Genomic DNA, 19,177 nt, shown 5'->3' on the forward strand with positions numbered 1-19,177 from the left:
TAATTTTTAATTGTGCTTCCTTTTCAGGGCTGCCTATCTGCCTTTCCTTGCACTGTCAACACTTAGAAAACGTTGTCTGTCTATTGGCCTTTTTTTGATCAGCATCCCCCTTTGACATTTGCCTAGACCTTAAAATATCCTTTCTGACAGAGGCAGGGTACTGCACAGCAGCCATGGCCCTCATTCTAGGGGAGGAAGGACACAGCTGTCTGAGTCTCCTTGTTTTGACAGGGCTGAGGTGGCTCAATGCTGAGTGTCCTTGACAAGGTTCCTGCCTGCTCAGAGGCCTCTGTCCTTCTTACAGAGACACACTTTCTGCCTGACACCCGTTGCTGGGAGGATTCCCACCAGAACAGGGATGGCCTCTTGTCCCACACACTGGTTTGGGCAACTTTGATCTACCATAAATCTTGATGGCCTGCCAATTCACCAGGCGCAAGATCTTTCTAGCCTGTGAGGTCCCCTTGGTCCCCTGAAAACATGAGAGTATCTTAGTCAGTCAGTCAGCCCCTGGAGCTTCCCAAGCTGGCACTTTTGTGGTTCAGCACATCTTTTTAACCATACTAAGAAATGAGCCAACTCACTTTCCTTTCATCCTTCCTACCCTCCTTGGCTTCCCACACACATCTTAGCTGGACTTTCTCACTTGGCTGTCAGTTGGTCGAGGTAAATGTAAGAGAAACATTATGCCGGATCACTCTCTTGATCTTTTAGCCATTTCGTGTGTAACCTGATGCTAGGCAGTCCTTCCTTTTTTGTAAAGGAGTGAAAATATGTTTAAAAAATAATGCAAATACATTTTCACATTTGAGAGGGAAGGTCTTATTCCTGCTTTATAATTCATAGAAATATATACTTTCTATGAATAATGACATGTACACCTATGTCCCCACCTCATGGTTGGGAAAGTATCTCTGTAGTTAATGATTGTGATATCGACCCCTGTTCCAGTTACATGTGTAAGACTATGTGTGTTATCTTTAGACCCAGGCTCTAACTGGGGCCTGGTGTTCATTGACTACCACTTTTAACATTTCTGCTATCTGCTATAAATTAGGAGTTTTTTAATGATGTGTGTGAGTAGATACTTAAGAGTATTTCGGTTGGCCATCAACCTCTTTTACATTGAATTCTTACGATGTGGAACTCACAGTTCTCCAGTCAAGGCAACAGTGGTGAGTTTTGTACAACCTGGGTGTTTCTTACTTCCTTTCCTATCTCCTGTCCCACTCAGAAACCCCTCACTGAGATTGCCCGTGACCACACTGCAGGAATAATGCACGGCCTCTTTCTCAGGATGCTGGATGAGCCGTCACGAACCGAGATGGATGATGAGCACCCGGGCCTCTGGAATTTCCTCAGTGTTCCAATCTTGAGTTGTCAGAATCTGGCACATTTAAAGAATGCTGCTAGGTCATTTGTGTTACCTCTAATGTAAGAGCAGAGCTTCTGCAGGCCAAGGGAACTTGCACTGGTTCAGAATCAGACGCTCAGGCTACAGTCTGCTTTGAGCTAGGAGACAGCAGGTTTCCTGTCAGTGGGCTTCTGCTGCGTGTCTGCAGTCACAGACCCTCCCCAGTTAGTGGCTCTTCCTAGGGTGGTTCATGTCTCCTACCTGCCAAGCTCTGTCTCAGGAAGCATATTACTCACTGCTCCTCCTCCATCAACAAAGGATGGCCTTGGTGTTTGCTAGCATTTTCTCTTTCCTTTGTCCCATCTCTCTCCTTTCATTTCTCCCTGACAGACGTTCATAGGTTGTTTCTTTCCATATTTGGCTGCCCCTCTCACTGTGTTGGAGATGTCTTTGGATTAAAATAATGTATTTTTAAAGTGTATTTTGAGACAGATGTTGTTTGCTTTCTTTCATATGATAAATTAGATTTTCACACACACACACACACACACAGAGAGAGAGAGAGAGAGAGAGAGAGAGAGAGAGAGAGAGAGAGAGAGAGATAAAGAGAAGAGGTACTATTTAGAGGGAAGAAGGAGCCCAGTGGGAGGGGTAACAAGAGAGGGTGAGGGTCATATGAATATGAGAAAGTGTGTGTCATGAACCCGTGGAGATGCCGTGACATCTATCACTTTGTATAAAGAGCATGTCTGGTAAAACATAACCCTCACAAACAACTTTCTTTTTAAGCATACGACTTTAATGTCTCTCCTTTGAGGCAGGTGAGGTCACATTTGACAATGTCCCAAAGGTTGTCTGGCACTTGGGTACATATGGCCCAGTATTGTGCTGGCTTAGGATACAAAAACGCACATAAAGTTGAGGCTTAGACTCCCCTGGACTGGAGTCGGACAAAGGGTGAGCAGGGAGTCATTTGGTGAGATGGGAAGGGTGTGGGCTTGAGTTCTTGTTGACAGAGGTAGTTATTCATGGGTGGACCCTGAAGTGCTGAGTGCAGTTCAAACCCTCAGGTTGGGTATCAGTTGCTGCAGTGACCACCGTCTGCCCAGTTCAAGGGTTCGCTGCCCTGAAACCATAGCTAGATCTCCCTCTGGACCCTGTCCATAGACTCGCTAGCATGGATGACATTCCTGCTGATGTGAACACTGAAGTCCCCTCTGATTTGATTGTCCCACGGGCTGCCTCTGTTGAGTCAGTGTGTCCTATCATGGCTACCACAGACCCAGAGCTCATGTAGCTGATAAGGGGTGGGTAGGATGGCCTCCTCTGTAGGTCCCGGTAATGCTCAGCAAGGATGCTCTCTGGTGCCTGCAACATCTTCATCCCCACCAGCTTGAAGCCTCACCTCTCAGAGCAGTGCATCAGAGTCACCACCAGCCTCTGCTGTACCCCATGTGGCTTCACAGCAATCAGTGTCCGCTCCTGGGGATGGGGCTCTCCAGAACTAGGGTGCACCAGCAGGCATTGAAAGCATGCCCATACAACCTGCAAATAACTTTTGAAGACAAAAAAGTAAACAGAGGAAAAGATGAAATGCAAGTGGCTTTTAAGGGCCGTTCTTTATATGCACACAAACACGGTGTATGAGTCTTGTCTTTTTTTGTTTGCAATTGATATTCTTACACACATTTGTTTTGCTTAAAGCTTTCATTTTTCACTGGTTAAAACTTTTGATAGCAAGTTATCTGATGTGTATAGCCTCCTTCACTTCTAGCAGCAGTGTATAAGAGTTTATATTCATGACTCCCTATATGTAGAGGATTCTCCGGACTCTGCTTTAAAAAAAAAAAAATCCAAACGGGGTGATTTTTATGCCCTTTAAAAACCTTAATGCTTCCCATAAGAACTCTGGAATGATTTTATGACCTAATCCTGCTTCCATAAATGTTAAAGAAACAAACTGATGTAAAAATCTTGGGATGATAATTATTAATAAAAATACTCCTCCATTTGCTCTGCAGAACATTATTTTTGCATTAAAATGATTTTTTCTTACTATTAACGTGCGCTCAGACATGGATATAGGGGAATTAGGCATTCCTAACCGGAGCAGAAGTCGTTCCTGTGGGAACCAGAGACACAACAAATGCAGAGGAGTCCTAAGAGGATGATTTTTTTTTAAGTTACTTTATATTTATAAAGCACATATTTGAGTTTGTGGCTATGCCTTCAGTTAGGATGTCAAACAAGCACAAGTCCCTGAAAATACTGTGAGTTCACAGCAGTGAAGCATAGAAGAAACTGAACAATTTTCTATAAATTTAATTGCTGCCTTGGAATAATTATGTCTAAAGGATGGAATATATATTTTATTACCCATCAGCTTCTTTTTAACAGGAGTGCCGGGCTTTGTACAAGTCAATTATTTTTGATAGTTTCTGTAATTAATGTTTAATTATATTTTATTGCCCTGATTCTATTACATCACCTTGGTGACAACTAAAACATTTCTAAATGGGAAAAATCTAGACAGTGTTTTGTATGTTACACTACTACCTTTTAACACTTCCATGAATTTCCAGGGCTGGTATATTGATGTCACCATTTTTGGAAAGCAATATTGAACCTCTTCTTTTTATAATTGCGTGTCAGAAGAACCCTACTGTGTAACTTAAGACAGAACAGTGTAAATAATACCTTCTTTTAAAATCTTTTCATGTTGTTAATTATTCAGTGCTATTATGATTGTGTGTAGGTGTGTGTGTGTTGTCTGTGCATGTATGTTTCTCTTTCTGTGTGTATATCTGTGTGTATGTGGTGTCTGTGTTTGTGTGTGCGTATGTAGTATGGCTGTGTGTGTGCATGTGTGTAAGTGTCTGTGTAGCGTAGAATATGGGTTGCATACATGTCATGGGGCATGTGCCATTCAGTCAGAGGACAACTGCCAGGACTGAGCTCTCTGTATCTACCATGGGTTTCAGGGAACCAGCTCAGGTTGGTAGCTTGTGAGCAAGCACTTTACCCTCTAAACCATCCCAGAGTGTCTTCTCTCTATAATTATCTGAACTGCAAATTGCTTATAGAATTCATTGTTTTATATCATGTTCTGAATTGCCCCGAAAGTATATAATGCAAAATGTATGTCAAAAGACAATGCTGGCTCTGTTAGTAGAATTTACTCTTTGAAGTTTGGGGCTTGTTTGTGTTCATGACTGTGAAAGAATCCACTTTGTGCAGTACTCACATTAAAAAACACACTGTTTTCTTTTAAAAGTTAAAGAACACAAGCATATAGGACAAGAAAATGGTGAAAGGCAAAAAGGCAAGGCGGGGCTGGGGCAGGCAGGGCAGGGGTGAGGTGGGACAGGGAACAGGCAGGTTATGTTCATGATGGATTTGAGGGGACCAAATGGGTTTTGGAGTGAAGATCTTGTTGATGTGGAGAAAGGGGACCTAACCCCCCATTATGCTATGTAAACAAGGCCAGTTAGCATGGTATTTCACATCCTCCTGTAACTTTGAGAATCCTGCCAGTTCTGGGCTTGCAGAGACTCTCAGAAGTCACTATTACATAGCAGTGAGTCAACCAATTGTGAATTGGTCTCTACCCAAGCCTTCCTTCCCTGCACACACTTGTTTTATGCCTTTCTGCTGTTTGCCTTGCACAACCCAGTCATTGTCAACACCTCCTAGAGAGCTGCAGTTGGGCTATGCTCTCAAGCACAGCCATATAATTTTTGTGTGAAAACCACTTTGAAGATAATTATCACTTCTGTAAGGACGAGTGCATAATCTCAATCAGAACATGGGAATGTTAAACTATATAATAAGCAAATTTTCCTTAAAATTCTGGCATCAGTTTATCTCACTGTTCAATACAGAAGCAAGGGTTCTGGTTGCAGTAGTTTTGCCTGACCACATGTTAAGAAACACAGATTTATGTTTATGTGCGTGTTTCTTGAGTATGGGTTTTCTGTCTACAAATTGGACTTCATTTACTGTAGGGAGAGCTTGTGTTTTAAAGATTTTGTGAGCTTGTCACGTTACCAAGAAAACTAGGAACATAAATTACACAAGTGTTAAATCGTCATACTTGTTTATAAGTTTGATTCTTCTATTTAAATCATCTGTCATGGAAATACTTTTCTAACTTGATGGATATGTCTCCATCTATGGGTTTGAGCCAATTAAATATGTCCCTCTTGAGAGTCTAAGGTAAAAAGATTTCATGGTTAGGACAACTTGTTGGCAGTGAGAAGAAAATAACACAATTGCATCTTTATTCAGCCATGTTATTTTGGTTGTTCTTAGAAGTATTGTCCTCCTTCATCTGAAGAGCAAATGTTTGTCCCCCTCTCCCCAGTGTCTGGCATACAAGATTTAGTGACTTTATGTCTACTTTTGCCAAAGCATATTTATTCAGTTACAAAATGCCATATTTCCATTCTTCTCCTGGAATCTCTTTTTACAAATTCACCTTATCTGTTTTCTTTGACTAGTTTTCTCCCCTTTGATAGGTTAAAAGGGGCCCCAAATGTCAGCAGTCTAATTACCAATGCAGAAATCCTTGACTGAGGCAGGAGTAGAGTAAATATCCCATATAATTTATTAGGTTATGTATGGCTCATGCTTCTGTGGGATGATGATGTCATCTGTCCAAGCTTAGCTGAGGGGGTCACTCGTGTGGTTGAGAGATAGTTGAAGTCACTCCATTAGTAACATGCAGTCTGTCTCTTATACATCATATTGTTAATGCTAGGCTTTATAGTTTTTCTTTGTAATGGCTAGGAAAACTATAAGAGGAAAAGTGGTTTTTATAAATACCTAAGGAGAATGCAGAGACCCCAGCATGCTTATTGCATAGTGATGTAAGAAGACACATCGTTATGTTATTTGATGTCTCAAACATTCTTTTAAGAATTGTGGAAGGCTTGTGGAGATGCCTATGAATGTCTAGAACATTCATACCAAGTAGAGTTCACATTCGTCTCCAAAGTTTTCCCCCTGACTTTCAGGGATCTCAGAGGAAACACTATACAATAAAATACCTTTCAGGGGTATGTTAAATACCGTTCTATGCAGTTGCTTCCCATTAGAGTTAAATCTAACTTTCCAGCAGGGGTTATGGCCCTGAGTAAGATGGAGCTTAGTAAGTAGGCTGTGGGGGAGACTGCAACAAGGGCCCAGGTTTCATATATTAAGCTTTTTGTTAAATGTTCAGAATATCACGAAAGGGAACCAAAGACTTTCTACCTTTTCTGAGTTTAGTCGACTTTGCACATACCTAGTCACTTATAGAACTCTTTCAGCACATGTATTTAGAGGTATGCTGGTGTGTGGCCTGTTCCTCTGCCATGCACTTCACATCATTTCAGAGAAGCACCTTGTATTGGTGAAGTTCACATCAGCAGCCTCTGCCTTTGGACACAAAAGCATCTTCAAGAGCTTGACTTCCTGTGGAGGAGGATGGCTTCTCTAATGGCTGTTTACACCAGAGTTCAGAGCTGAGCCATCTACAAAGCCCACTAAAGGAGGTTAGAGGGTCAGTGGGAGGCCTTAGGGGGAAAAGCTGTTGTCTCAACCGGGTCACTTTCCCTATGATGTAACAGAAGGCCAACTCTGAGTGAGAAGGAAAGCTGAAACACTTCTACTGGAATCTGTTCCTGGCCTCACAGAGAAGAGGAGAGAGACCCTGGGATGCTTGCTGCCAGATGTTGGCACAGGAAAGAAATGATAGGAACCTGGGATGTTCACCAAGGTGCTCAAACCTCAGCCCCTCACCCTGCTGGATGAACAGATTGGACCCCCATAATATTCTTCTCCAGTAATATTCTTCTCCTGTAGTGTTTGATGAATTAGGGATGACGAGGTTAATGATTCAAATGGTACTGGAGGTTTTATCTGGTAACATACAATGTCCAGTTGGGATATTGCTTCTTCGCTGTTTATGGTAATTCCATTTAAACCCTATTATCTTACATATATATTTTATGAACATGTATTCTAAGAATATCTACAGTAGTAGGTTTATGGCTTTAGTCTTCTAAATGGTTAAATACTGGGGACTAAATCCAGACATAAGAATGCCATTATCTCTTGATGTTTGTCATGGAGCTGTTAAAGGAGGATGGGCACCTCAGACAGATGGTCATACGTGTTCACTGGCCACACCCGGAACTAGTGTGAGGATCTAGAGTAAGCGTGGATCCCGTTGGTTTCTCATACTTTTCACTTTCTGCAGCTTGGATGCCCTGGGATCCTTTCTCTTCTCCGTTGGCTTAGCATATGATCAGCTTGGCACACATTCGTGTCCTTTGGGAAGAAGGACCCTCAAGTGAGAAAATACTTTCCCAAGACTGGCTTGTAGTCATGTCTGTAGTGTATTTTCTTAATGAATGATTTACAGGATAGGGCCCAGGCCATTGTGGTTGTGGCCATCTGTAGGCAGGGGTCCTGAGTACCTCAAGAAAGCAGGCTAGCAAACCTTGAACCAGGAAGTCAGTAAGCAGCACCCCTCCATAGCCTCTGTATCAGCTCCAGCCTTCAGAGTTCCTGCTCTGCCTTCCCTGGATGATGGACTACAGGCTATAAGATGAAATACTCTCCCACCCCACAAGTTTCTTTTGGTCATGATGTTTTACTGTAGCAATAGAGACCCTGAATAAGATAGGAAGTGAGGATCTTGGCCAGTTTTCTTAAGTATAACAAATAACCGAGACAACCTGTGAACAGAGAGACTGTATTTTAGATTAGTTTGTGAAGGTCTCAGTTTGCAAATCTATTGGCCCTGCTGACTTTGGTCTGTGGCAAGGCAGTATGTTGTGCTGAAACTGTTCTCCTATGGCCAGGGCATGAGAGCAAGGGAGACCAAAGGACTGGGGTCCCTGATCCCAGTTAAGCATACTCCATGATCGAAGACCTTCTGTGCCACCCTACCTTGTGAGATTTCTACCTTTCGTAGTTTTCCATGGGCCATAACTAGGGGTCTTTGGAGGTCATTGAAGACCTAAGTCAGCAATGGATGTGGGCTTGATCCTTTGAGCTTTATGTGTGCTGATCTTTATGTGGCCAACGTGCTAGGAGCAGGCTACGCTTATCCTGGCAGGTACAATGACCGTGCTGCTGACAGAAGGAAACAGAAGGGTATCTTCTGAGTTTCCCCCCCGGTCCTCAGCTGATTATTTCTCAGGGAAATAAACTATTGGGAAGGAGGCTTAGAGAGTGCTGTCTCAGAGCCTTCTGGGAGGCCAGGTGGTTAGGTGTGGGGCTGTAGTCAGGTGAGTGCCTCCCTTGCTGGGATTGAGGGCTCTGGGAGGAAGAGGAGCAGTGGCTACTGCAGGCCCACTTGAGCAACTTCCCTTGATTTCTTCTTCCCCATGGAGACCAGGTGGTCATGTGTGTAAATCATTGGTATTATTCTCCAACATTCTCACCTGACATGTACCTCAGAACCTTCATACTTTCTTTTTTTTTTCTGTCAATATCCTTCTCCAAGTTCTTGGTGGACTTGCTTTTCCCCGTTTAATTTAGACTCTTAGTTCAGATGTCACGTTTGAGTCATCAGATCTAAAATAATCCCAATGGTCACATGTGGTTGACCTCACCCTTGCGTCATAAGGATCTTGTTCATTATTTTTATTCTCTGTCCTCTTTCTCCTCTCCTTGCCATCTAGAACAGAAACCCATCATTGCATCCCAGAAGAGAGGCCAGCGTGCAGTAGGTACTCAGTAGATGTCTGCCTGGTGGGGGAATGGTGTCTTACAGTAAACATGGTATGCACTTTGCTTCCTTCCAAGGAGACATTCACCTGCTTCATAGTGGGGACTGACCAACCAGCTGAGCTTTATCTCTGAAACACTTGGCTCACAGTAGGCTCCTTAGCAAGTGCTTAAAAATAGAGGGCAAGGTGGCAAATTGTGTGGCTATCAAAGATTGTCTGGTTATCCCTGGGCCTATAAGGAGTGATGTGATCCAGGCAATGCTTGTTGACAGAATGATAGTAATTTGGAAAAAATTATATTTATTTCCAAGAGTTATCATAACTGGGTGTGCCTAAAATGCTTTCTGATCACAGATGAGTGGGCTAAATGCAACAGTAGGCACACACACATGCTCACATTCACACATATACACACACATGCACACACATATACACACATACACGTGCACACACGTGCACACACATACATGTACATACATGCACACACATACATACATGCACACATACATATATGCACATGCACACACATGCACACACACATACACATACATGCTCATACACACATGCACACACACACACATCAGGTATTATCATCCATGTAAGTGTGAAGAAGCTCTGAAGAATCTAGGTTGCTTGGCTTATCACATACGATGTGTGCAGTTGTCGGGCAGAGAAGTTATTGAGAAATCTAAGGCCTTAGCATTTGTCAAGGAGAATTCTTCGAAATTAGCTTTTCGTTCAATATGGTGCCACACATCTGGCTATAATCTCTATGCTATGGGCTCCGCCAGAACAAGAGTCATCATTTAAGAACAAGACTCAAATATAAAGCTTTTATGGACTCTTAAAACCTTAGTATTATCCCAATAGGAAACCGACAACTGCAAAGTGGTTCTTATTAGTGCCATAAACAGACAAGGGGAGAAGCACAGCTTTCGCCCCGTACATTTAAAGTGTCTCATTAATCCAGCAAGCGCAGCCCCATGTCAGATGTTTCCAGAGGCATGGTTCGAACAAAGAACTCAAGATGTTCATCTTGTAGAACTGAAAAATGGTGGTCATTTCTGTGTCTCCTGAGAGGCACAGCCTGAGTGAAGGCAGGTGTAGAAGGTGAGTTTCTTAAGTTGGACATTGCATTTCAGTTTACAAATACATTTCTTACACCTCTGTCAGTTTAAAGTGAGCAAGCTGTACTGTAGGATAGAATCTGAGTTGTTTCTGGGAAAAATGAGAAGGAGACTAACACGTTCCCTTCTTCCCTAAGTTCAAGAATGGGGTCCTTTTGTTCATGTATGTGACTAGCTCATTTGAGTATAAGGGCCTTTGTCGTACACTATCAACAAAAGTCTGAGTGTTTAAGTCTGTGGTAACTGACCACACGTAGCTGTTCTGCCAGAACGGAGAAAGCCAGATTTAGAGTAGAAACTCCTCTTAACATTCTGCCAACTACTCTGGAGCCTTTCCTAATAGGACTGTCTCTCCAGAAAAGGGGCTCAAACAGCATATTTAATAAATATTGTTTCTTCTCATTATATATCCTTCTTAGTGATGAAATTACAAAATCATAACATTTGATACACACACATACACACATGTAATTAGTGAATAGATTGATCAGTCAGTTGATTTTATTGAATTGGCATACTTAATTATGGAGACTAGCAAGTTTATAATCCACAGGACAGGCTGGGCAACCCAAGAAGAGTCCCCGTTACAAACCAATTTAAAAGATATCATTTGGCAGAGTTCTTTCTACCTTGGGAGGCCCCAACCTGTTTTTCCTGAGGCCTTTGACTGATTAGATGAGACTTATCCTCCTTATGGAACACAACTGAAAACAACCGATTTTGATGTTATTTTGATGTTAAAAAAAATATTTTCACAAAGATGTCAAGACTGATAGTTGAGCAAAGAACCAGAAAATGTGGCCAGAGTAAGTGGACATATAAATCACTATTTCCTCTTCCTGCCTTGCTGGTCCGTAGCACCGGTACTATGTGCCCTATGATATTTTGAGCAGTTGACGTGGATGAACTCTGTGTCTTCGCTATAGCTATGTAAATCTGGAACATCATTTTCTGTTGCTGTACTTAGCATCAGGGAAGCAAATAGCTCATCTGATTTGGTCCTCACAAGTCTTGTCTCCTGTGTAGTTTCCTTGAAGACAATGCAGGGGTCTTCTGTGGTTCGTCAGTAACTGTTTTCTAAGGGAGTGATAATGGTTCCCCTAACCCTAACCCTAACCCTAACCCTAACCCTAACCCTAACCCTAACCCTAACCCTAACCCTAACCCTAACCCTAACCCTGAGCTTCTGTGTAAGGACTGGACTGAGCACTCTACTCCTCAAACAATTAAAATCCGTACCTAAGTCTGGATATTCTAGTATGATTCAACCAGCAGGAATCCCCGGTCCACCAACATGCTTGAGTCATTAGGTCCTTGAGATCTGTGACTGTTCTCTGACTTTTTTCATTAAAATCTCTTCACATAGTTTTTCTGTGGACTCTGATATCTCTGTGTATGTCTTCTTTCTCTTCTCTCCCAGGACACCAATCTTATGACTGTTCTTCAAAAACTACATTGTACTTTTCTTACTGAATATAAATAATAATCTCAGATATGTGCATCCAGGGGACACACTTACTTTAGTGCCCCATGTGGGCATTGGTCAGGGAAGTACCATGGTTTTGTCTGTCCAGTGTGGGGGAGGCTGATAGGAGGATTTGCATGCCAGTAATTCCTGAAAAAAACAAATCTCCTGTAGATGACTGCAGTCACTTCTCTGAACTGTCATGTGTGTCTAACAAGCCGGATCCTGAGTCCTAACTCTAGGAATTTCTCAAGAACCAGAGCCAGCAAACACAGTGAATGCTAATCCTCTTTCCTTCCTGGGACTGAATTTGAAGTTACACGTTGTTCCTTTACCACTGTGTGATTTCCTCCAAAAACTTGAAGAGGTTCCAGCCCGTAAACCCTGTAAGCACACACACATTTCCCAGTCTGTGTTGGCTTGAATGTGGATTTGATAGATAAGGAGACCCCTTTGTTCTCTAATCCTCCTGGAGCTTCCTGGATAGCTCCCTGAAACTTAGCTGCCTTGTTTTCCTTCAGTTCCTGGGTGGTCTTATTAGGGGAAACCCTACCTTCAAAGCAGGCCAGGTGATGATCCTCAGCTCTTGGAGGGCTTCCTGTGGGCTTCCTGGGAGCCCCAGCCAACACAAGACCCTTTCCAAGGAGAGATTAGCCAAGCACCACGGGGATGCCTCTGCTAATCTTTCCATGGCGGCCAAGTTAGGTTCTCTAATTAATACCCAGTTTATAAGTGAATCTGCTTCCCCAAAGGCTCTAGAGAAAAACAGAAAGGAAGATATGGTCAGGGGAAACAGCAAATGGAAGCCAAGGATAGGCTGGTCATGACACACACACACACACACACACACACACACACACACACACCCGTCCCCTTCGTCCATATCTGTCTCTTTAGTTGTTTTCTCCACAGGATCCATAATGGCTCCAAAAATGGCGGGTTCATGACTAGGACTCTGGAGATTTGTGGCTAGAGTAGGAAGTTTTTTCCAGTTTTTTTTACTCTGTCACCGAGCACTCTGACCCCTTACGAACATCTTTTAGTGAGTGAGGTGAACTAAGTGCAAATGTAATCTACTTGGTAGTGTGTTTAGACAGCAGTGGTGGTGTATAGCATGGGGCTTTCAGTATGGCCCTGTGTGGATTCCTAGCGATAACAAAGGTTTGCGGCCATCATATGCTACGTAAGGCTGTCACACTCCTCAACTGTATGCATGGTCTGCCATCTCTAGGAGACCTTGGAGCTTTAACATCCCTCTGTTTCCAAATAATAGAGCAGAACTATGTCTTCTCAGGAAAGCTCGAGGTACTTTATTAGTATTCTGAGAACTTTATTATTTCCTAGACAGGCCTTAAACAAAGTGCTACCCTTTTCCTCTTGAGAGCTAAAGGCTGCTCATTAAATATTTGTACAATGAATGAATAAGAATAATGACCATAGATAAGTAGTTTGGCTGAGGAACGTAAGAGAGAATTCTTCAGAAGGTACTACAGAAATGTCCAATATGCTAAGGACACTTCATGTTGCTCTGGCCATTGGTTGTTGACTGCTCTTACTAAACTTAGAGATTGGGGGAGGCAGGTTCTCTACAGATGGGAAGAGAGAGTGCACGAGGCAGGAGGAGTGGCATTTATTTACATTATTGCTGAGTGTCACTGGACCTCCCTCTTTATGTTATTGAGGGGCTAGGTATTTTGGAGACTCAGAAACATATTTCTTTCTCCTTTCAGGAATTGAAAAATAACTGAAAAAAAAAAAATAAGACAGCACTGACAGGCACTACTAGGTAGACACATCCATTGCCAAAGCATCTTAGAAAAGCTGACCAGCAGAGTGTCTTTCTTCTCCTAGGACCTTTGACCTAACTCCGCCCCATGTGTGTATTTGCGGGTGATTCCTTCTGCTCCATACTCTGTTCTCCTCCTATGAGGTTAGTCATACCGAAGCATCCGCTTCAGGACATGGGGTAGAGATGAAGATCATGAAGACCCTGGTAGCCCGCCTGTCACCACTGGCTGTGTTGTGTGGTTAACGTTCTTACAGTTCCCTGTGTGGCTGTTCTAAACCATTCCTGAGGTGTGACTGGTTACCCTGGAGCTTCTGGGACTGCCTCCAAAGCTTGTGATCATAGGATAAGAATAGAGATGACCATGAGGACCTGGGCTCCCATTGTGATGTCAGAGGAGATTGATCCGGAGGTGAAGTCTTCCTTGGGGTCTGTTCTGTGATGATTTACTTCCAGTCACTGTTCTTGTTTGTGATCCAGCCTCCTTCTTCAGTGCTTAACTTCGAACCACTGCATCCATTTCAAGTCCATTGTTTTCCTGATGGGCCTCAAAACCTTTAGAGCCAATTCTCCAGGTTCATATTAGTCACAATGTTGCATTTGTCTGAAAGAGACAATGTCTCAGGCCGAGTGCATTACTGAAAGTACTCGCCTGGCTCAGATTGCCACTGTGCTTTCTTCCTTCCATCCCAAACCTTTCTGGAAATATAAATCTGTTCTAATTAAGAACATGGATATTTATTATCTGACAAGCAAATCCACTTTGCCTCTCTGTTAAAATGACTTCATTGCAGTGTGACTTCTAGGAACATATTCAACCTCAGTAATAAAAGGACAATAGGTCAGGAAAGGACCAGATAACAAAAGGGCTATGCCCAGCATTAGATCAGCAATAACACAGGATCTCTGGAGCACAGTGAACAAAGCAAATTAGAGTCTGTGGTTGGCTCTGGTCATCTGTTTCCACAGAGTCATGTGGGAACTGCTAGCCTGCCTCCCTGTCCAAGTGGCCTTTTTGAACCTCTGAAGGAACTCCCAGTGAAACACATTTTGTAAATGCCAGGCAGATACATTCACAAGACCGTTTTTGTCATCCCACTTCATGACTGAACTGAGCAGACAGGATGGACAGACAGGGTTAACAGAGTTGCATGGAATTTGGAAGGTGGCACTATGTAGATCCAGGCTAGTGGGCCAGGCAAGTCAGCTCTGGTGATCTGGTTCCTTGTAGACTCTGATGGTGGTGAAATAGTGTGTGTAGCGTGTAACAGATGTGTGGTAGACTATCCTCCTGGTTGTGTCTATAGCACCCTGAATAACTAGAGGATGCTGTTTCCAAGCCTTGTTTTCTTTAATGAGCAGAAAACATACAAGGAGAAGAAATAATCTTCTGATACGTTCTTTCACAGGAAGAAAACAAGCATAGTGTACACTGGCTGTGGCATGAAATCAAGGAATAAAAATACACATAATGTGTATGGGGCAAAGGGTCTGTCCCTGATCCCTTGCACGTGCTGAGAGTGACATAGCACTGAGCTAGACACTTGTCTAGCTATAGTGTTTGACCTGTAGAGGTAGAGTGGCTGATACAATGCTACGCCCAGGGACAGAGAAGAGCAGATGATTAAACATCACAATGTGAGTTGCCTCTGAGCAGTGCTCATACATAACTATCCTCTTAAATACATTAGAGCCGTCTTGTTTGACTTTCCACGGTTGTAGTTACCCAAACAGTCAGCCACAGCTCTATAACACAGGATAGTGAATTCCAGAAATAAATAATTCACGAGTTTTTAAATTACTTTTATTATAGCATATGTGTATAATTGTTCCCTTTTATCATTAGTAATTGTTGTTAATCTCTTACTGTGCCTAATTTATAAATTAAGCTTTATCATAGGGGTTTGTGTGTGGGCAGAAATGAATACACAGAGAGTTGGTAGTATTCATGGTTTCAGGCATCGACTAGGGGGGTCTTGGAAGGCAATGCATGCAGGGAAGGGGAACTGCCATATTTAAAGGATGAAAGAAGAGAATCCACTGACATCCTCCAGCTCTCATCCAGCTCTCCAAGCTGGCGTCTTCCAGCTTTATACAGAAAGCTCCAGTCTTTCCCTGGCCACGTTTCTTCTCTCTCTAAAGGGGGAACGACCCACTTATGACTTTGCTGTGGTAGCCAGTGTTGGCATTTTGTCTAGGTTCCGCCCCACAGTTACCTGGCAACACCCAGATGTGCCTCACTCACTATAAAACTCAATTGCCCCCTCCTGTCTCTCTTGCTCTCTTGCTCTTGCTCTCTCCCCTTGCCCCTGCTCTCCCCTCTCCCCACTCCCCTCCCCTTCCCTCTCCAAGTCCTCATGGCCAGCTTCTGCTTCTCTTCTCTCCCTTCCCTTCCCTTCCCTTCCCTTCCCTTCCCTTCCCTTCTCTCTCTCTCTCTCTCTCTGCTCTTCTCTGTCATTACTCCTACAACTTTCATCTCAATAAATAATAAATATTTCATCTCAATAAATTAATAAAATAATGCCCTGAATAAACTCTATACTTTACCATCATGTGACTGGTCCCTCAGGGGAAAAGGATGGCTCAGCATGGACCCAAAGAGGCACTCCCTTCCCCCATACCCGACTATACATCCACCAAACATATTTCTTCTCTCCATATATTTTTATAAAACACAACAGTCAGATGTTGAGAGCTGCCTGTGGGCAGAGTGTGTAAGTCACTTCCCTTGACATTGCCTGGAAGTGGTGTGAATTCAGTAACTGTTCAAGGAGTGGAGGATCACTCTTAGTTCTGATTCATGATGTCCAGAGCTAATACCATCCCAAAGCAAAGTGAGATGGAGGAGCAGTGTTTCATCTGCTTTATCGTTTTGTTGATGTTCTTATTAGATAAACTGATCCTGGGGACAGAATAAAACCATGTCTGGTTTTCAGCAACTTGAAACGAAACCAGCAAAAACCAACCAAACAAACAAAAAACACCTAATTTTTTTCTACAACATATGAAATTTAATTCTAAATGTTAAAGTAATGGTTACTAGTATGTGGATGTGTAACCAAACTTCTAAACTATACCCAAAGATATTGTGAGAGTCATTACTAATGTGACCTTTAGAAGATGTCTGATCACAGACCTCCTTAAAGCCTCAGAGAAATAGAATAATCTTTAGAAAGTATGTACATCCTTGTGTTTGGGTGGGTCAAACTTCTAAATAAGCCTCGAGTACTAGCTTTAGATGCTGGCTTTAGCACATTAAAGCTGTCTCTTTAAAGAAATAAAAGCCCTTTGGCTTACTTACCACATAATTCCCCAGGATGTCTGTAGCAGGTAGGATGATCAGTCAAAGCTTTTGAATCTAAATCATCTTTGATCAGCATCTCAGTGTGTGCAGGAATGTGGGCATTGAATGAAGGAAGGGAAGGGGGAAAGGAGGGAGGGCCACCAAGCAGGGAAAGGGAAGAAGACCTGCCTCAGTTTTTTAGGGGAAGTGTCTTCTCCAGCATCAGGTTGCACATTTAGATGTCACATAAAGTCCTGAGTGGCGTCCCTGTGAGGTGAATGGCATCCCTTGGGACCCAGGTCAAGGAGAGTACACCTCTGAAGCTCCAGCTCACAGAGCAGGTGTGGCATCTCAGGGCCACCTTGTTCTTGGAGTCCAGATATCCCCAGGTACCTAGAGGCCCTCTTTAGGGGGTCAGGTGTGGAGGTGTGGGCTATCCTACATGCCTGGTTTCTTAGCAGAGTGCAGCTTTAAAGGAAGACATTTTCTGTGTTAAATGTTAAACTCTGAAGGTGAGAAGCATTCTTTTAGCACTTATTTATTGTCTGGAAGATACAGAGTAAATAGTGAATCCTGTGGATCTTATCTGGTCATGGAGCATTGCCAGCTCAGAGGTTGCCATCTTAGGTTTAGAGAGATGTTGGTACAAAGACTTGAGACTATTTTCATACGTCAATGAAAGTACACCAACATCCAAATGCAACTTTCTTGATCTTGATGTAGAATTCAACCATGAACTTAAAAACAAAAGAAACCAGGTGTGTAATAGTGTCTCTAGTTCCTGTCCTCCATCACTGGGTATGTAAAGCTTCTCCTGAGTACGGTGCACTTTGTTAGATGTTTGACGGCAGCCCAACCTTTTCAGACAATACCGTTTTAAAGCAATCTTTGATTTGAAAATATTGGATGGAAATAAGATTTATTTTAAAAATTCTGAATTGCCTCATAGTTTATTGCATCTGAACTTGAATCTAAATCAAGTGAAGTCAGTTCAGTGGGGTGTCTGAGGGTGCTTTGTTTCAAGAGAAAAATTTTCCTAAGGTAAAAGTAATGTGAATTGAAGAGAGTTGGTGGTTTTTTTTTGAGGGGGTGGTTAATTTCAAAATTATGGGAGAACAAGAAATCATATTCCTTAAACATAACCAATACTCCCATAAAGCAAAGAGACACTCAGGTTCAAGAATAAAACAGGGATTCTGTGTCCCACTTCAGTGTTGAGCTAAGCTGTTCCATAAGGCAGCTTTCTGTCATTGTGACAATACCTGAGGTGAAGGACTGGTTAGGAGAGAAGGTTTTATTTTTGGCTCATGGTTTTGGTTGGGTTTTATCACTATGGGTTGTGCTGAGGCAGAGCACATAGGCTGGGAGCCCAGGTAGACCAAGCCTGGGAGTACAGCAGAAGGTGGCTGTGAACATGGGTAGAACAAGGCTGGGAACCCAGGTAGACCAAGGCTGGGAACACAAGCAGAAGAAGGCTGGGAGCATAGGTAGAACAAGGCTGGGAGCATGGGTAGAACAAGGCTGGGAGCACGGGTAGGACAAGGCTGGGAGCATAGGTAGAACAAGGCTGGGAGCACGGGTAGAACAAGGCTGAGAGCACAAGCAGAAGAAGACTAGGAGCACAGTAGACCAAGGCTGGGAGCACAGATAGAATAAAGCTTCTCTCCTTATGGCTGCCAGCAAGCAGTGAGTGGGGAGAAGAGGATGGAGGGAGACAGAGGGAGTATGGCAGGGGTAGGGAGATAGATACGGGGAGGTAGGCTGTGTCACTCTCAAGAGAAAATACCCAGCACCCTATCTTCCTCTTTGTATCTCCACTTTGAAGGTTTTACCACTCCCTGGTCATCCACAGATTTGCAAACACGGTTGTGAAGTGTGGGCCTTTGGGAGGAGTATGCCTCAGGTCCAAACTAGAAAAATAAATTTAATTATGATTCAGTCAATATTGACCAAGTTATGAGTTTTCTAATATTTAATGAATTTATTTTGTCTATTCGTATCATTTCTTAAATCATAACCCCAAAGGGGTTAAACTGATGTAAATTATTGTTCAGCTGTTTCAAAAGCTCACTTTATAATGTATAGCATTTTATCTAGTATGTGAAAGCTTTGTTCCTGAGAGCATGTGTGTGTGTGTGCCTGTGTGTGCATGCACACGCATTATGTGTGTGCGTATGTGTGTTTTATGTGTGTGTGTGTGTGTGTGACTCATGTGATCTCTGTATTCTGCTGTGGAGTGCTTTGTGATCAAAGTTCTCCTAATCAAAGGCTGTTGCAGCCTGGGAGGCTTGGTATGAGTGTGTCCCAGACTAACTTGACAAGTCCCTGACAGCAGGCCTGATAACATTCCCTGTTATGTGAACTGAGGTTTGGGCGGTCTGCAGCCCCAGCTGAGGTGTTACTTTACCCAGCAGATTGCCAGGGCCTCAAGAACCGGATCT

At 43.0% G+C, this 19,177-nt stretch overlaps 1 protein-coding gene and 1 pseudogene across 5 annotated transcripts in view; one reads left to right on the forward strand and one right to left on the reverse strand.

Annotated features, from left to right (window-relative positions):
* Aff3 (ALF transcription elongation factor 3) overlaps positions 1–19,177 on the forward strand; it is a 454,396-nt gene that overhangs the window by 134,400 nt on the left and 300,819 nt on the right. The window lies entirely within an intron of this gene.
* LOC117722701 (nucleoside diphosphate kinase, mitochondrial pseudogene) lies at positions 2,421–2,753 on the reverse strand (annotated as a pseudogene).

This window comes from Arvicanthis niloticus, chromosome 17, assembly GCF_011762505.2.
Source record: "Arvicanthis niloticus isolate mArvNil1 chromosome 17, mArvNil1.pat.X, whole genome shotgun sequence".
NCBI classification, from domain to species: domain Eukaryota; kingdom Metazoa; phylum Chordata; class Mammalia; order Rodentia; family Muridae; genus Arvicanthis; species Arvicanthis niloticus.